Here is a 3,493-nt window from a genome sequence, read left to right as displayed (position 1 = left end):
TTGAACTGAGGGTCTGGGAGCTGCCTCTCAGTTTTCCTGCTCAAGGCTGGTACTCTACCACTTGAGCCACAGATCTACTTCTGGCTATTTGGTGGTTTCATGGAGAGTGGAATCACTGACTTTTCAGCTTAGGGATGGCTTCACTTTTTGATCCTCAGATCTCTGCCTCTCGAGTAGCCACGTTGTCAAGTGTGATCCTGAGCCAGAGGTGACAGGCACCAGGGCCTTTCTTTTGAGCTTTTGTTTATCTCATGTCAACTAGCAAGCCCTAGTTAAAATAGTCATTTAGTGGGGATCAAGTTCCTCTCCTAGGTCAGTTAATCCAAGGAGATAAAATGTCTTTGGAAAAGACTAGTCTGAGTTGGCTAGGTGAGTGTGTGTGTGTTTGAGTATGAATTTCGGGGATACCTACCATCATCTCTCTGGTGCTTCATTCTCCCAGTGGTGAGTACATCCAGGATCTACACCCTAAGGAAGGCGGGTAGAAGAGGGTACATGAGGTCACACCAAGTGTGATGATCTGAATTCTATCCTGAACCTGAAGCCGGGAGAGATAATAGAGAGAAAGAGAGGTTTAGAGGAACATCAAGGGAAGACCCTTACCTTTGGCTACAAGTACCAGAGAGAGGACTGAATCCATCCTTTTTGGAAGTAAGATTCATTTATTTTATGTTTTTGAGTCCTAGGTCTTGGATTCAGGCCCTGAGCTTCTTTTACTCAAGGCTGAGGCTCTAACACATTAGTGACATCACCACATCTGGCTTTTTTGTAGGGGGAGAGGTGGTTTATGGGAGATTAGAATCTCTCAGACTCTCCTGCCTACGCTGGCTCTTAGTCATGACCATCAGACTTCAACTTTCCGAATAGCCAGGATGACGGGTAAGAGCCACTGGCACCTGACCACCACCATCCATGTATAATCCCCTAGAGCCAGTGCCGGGCCACCTTCACTGCACCCCCCTTGTGAGTGGGAAGCAGACATGGGTGGGTTTGCTACTTCAACAGCCTACCTACCTTTGAGCACTGTTCCGGGTCAGTCTGATGGTGGCTTCTTCCTTATCCACAGCAATGACTTGGCTCTGTCACAAGAACAAATGTACCCCAGGAGATGTTAGTTCTCAGATCTTTCCTCTGCTCACTGACCCCCTCCCCATAACAACATACCTAAGCAAAGCAAAGTAGACATAGAGTGAATTCATTTTGTTATAATCAGGGTCTGGCCAGATAGGTGGAGATGAGGATCAGAGGCCCGGGATCGTGCTGTCTGGTTGGACAATGCAACACTTCCTCATCCACTTTCCTTTAACTGTCTTAGCAGAGGGTAGTGGGGAAGAACTCACCAGACAGACTGACAAGGAATAACCATAACAGTCTATCCAGGGCACAGAGTGGCTTACCTCAAGGAGCAAGTTCAACTGGCTGAGCAAGACAGTTCCTGAACCACAGCCCACCTCATGAATGAAAGGGACACCTTGAGTCCCAGCCACATAGGACCCTGGGTCACCTCCTCCAACACCCATTCAACCAGTTCCTGTGAGAGAGTGAGAGAGAGAGAAAGTCAGAATTACACATAAGCTGGGTGCCAGTAGCACAGGCCTATAATGGTAACTACACAGGAGGCTGAGATATGAGGATCATCGTTTATACCCAGCCCAGGCAAGAATGTCTGTGAGACACTTATCTCCAAAGAACCACCAGAAAACCGGAAGTGGTGCTGTGGCTCAAGTGGTAGAGAGCTAACCTTTATCTGAGGAGCTTGAAGACAGCACCCAGGTCCAGAGTTCAAGCGCCACAACTGACAATAATTGAAATTCCCACCCCAAGAAGTGGATTAAATAGCACTCTTTGTCCTAGGGAGCATGGCAGAGAAGTCAGGCCAAGCTTCCTTTCAGCTGGGGGTAATGAGTAGGTCACCTGGTTTGTCTGTGCCTCATTTTCTCCAGCTACAAAACTGAACAGTGAAGGATCCCCTTCCTCATTGGATAGGGTAAGGATGAAAGAAAGCCATGTTTTGTTTCATAATAGCATACCTGCAGCATGATAAATAATAGGCCCCATAAATAATAGGCTCACATAATTGCCAAGAACCATATCTGATGACCGCTCCCTCTATGCCTGGCCCTGCCCCACAGATCCCCCTGTATTGATCCCTTCTTTCCTCACAACTGTCCTGTGAGGAGACTGAGGTCACATGGTTGAGGCCCAATGCAAAGCTTCAACTGTGGTCAAGAATCAGCTGCCATGGATTAAGAGTTTGGGACAATCCATCTAAACTGATGACTGAGCATGGCACTACATGTCTAGCATCCCAACTACAGAGGACCAGGCATGGTGGCCAATTCTTGTCACAGGAGGACCGAAATCCAGCCCATCCTGAGCATATATTGAGTCCCTATTTCAGATATGACCAAGACAGAAAGACTTGGCTCCCATGGTAGAAGACCTGCCTGGAAAACCTAAGGCCTTGAGTTCAAACACTAATATACTGAAAAGAATCAGAGGCCCAGTGCCAGAGATTCATGTGTATAATCCTAGATACTCAGGAGGCTGAGATCTGAAGATCATAGGTCAATATTTAAAATAGGGTTGGCCTCTCCCATCAGATGTCATGATGAGAAGACCCAAAGTCTGACCCATGCCAATATGCTCCATACTAAGTGCTGGCCATGTTCCCTGTCCCCCTGAGGAGTCACGCCCTGTGGGCCCCACCCCCAGGTCCTCCCAATCTCCCCCTGTCACCAACCAGGCCCAAGGGAGTGAACAGTTCCAGGGCACACAAATCCCTTCATCTTATAACATCTTATAATTTAGCCGTCCTGAGTCCCCTTCAAGCGTCTCACCCTTCCAGGCCCCCAGACCTGATCCATAAAGCTCATTCACCCTCAAAGACAGCAGTTAGAAGTTACCAAAGGCTCAGGTGCTCCTTGTTACAACCCACTTCTACACACACACACACACACACACACACACACACACACACACACACACACACACACACACACACACACACACACACACACACACACACACACAAACCCAGCACTGGTGGCTCATGTCCGTCATCCTAGGAGGCTGACACCTGAGGATCACTGTTTAAAGCCAGCTGATTCAGGAAAGTCTGTGAGGCTCTTATCTACAGTGAACCACCAAATAGCCAGAGGTGGAGCTATGGCTCAAGTGTCAGAGCACTAGCTTTGAGCACAAAAGCTCAGGAACAGCACCTAGGCCCTGAGTTCAAGGCCCAGTTTTTCTATCTCCAAACACACACAGACGCAGACACAGACAGACAGACAGATAGACAGACAGATAGACAGACACACACACACACACACACACACACACACACACACACACACACACACATGTGTAGCTCAAGGCTTCAGCAGTCCCTGAGAACGGAACCATGAACTCCCTCCATTAGGGTCTCTTCCCATCCCCAAGAAGGTGGCACTACCGACCTCAGACCCACTGTAGACAAAACAATGAGCCCCTC

This window comes from Dipodomys merriami, unplaced genomic scaffold (assembly GCF_024711535.1).
Source record: "Dipodomys merriami isolate MVZ:Mamm:240054 unplaced genomic scaffold, mDipMer1.0.p SCAF_572, whole genome shotgun sequence".
Lineage (NCBI taxonomy): Eukaryota > Metazoa > Chordata > Mammalia > Rodentia > Heteromyidae > Dipodomys > Dipodomys merriami.
This window is presented reverse-complemented; position numbering follows the sequence as displayed.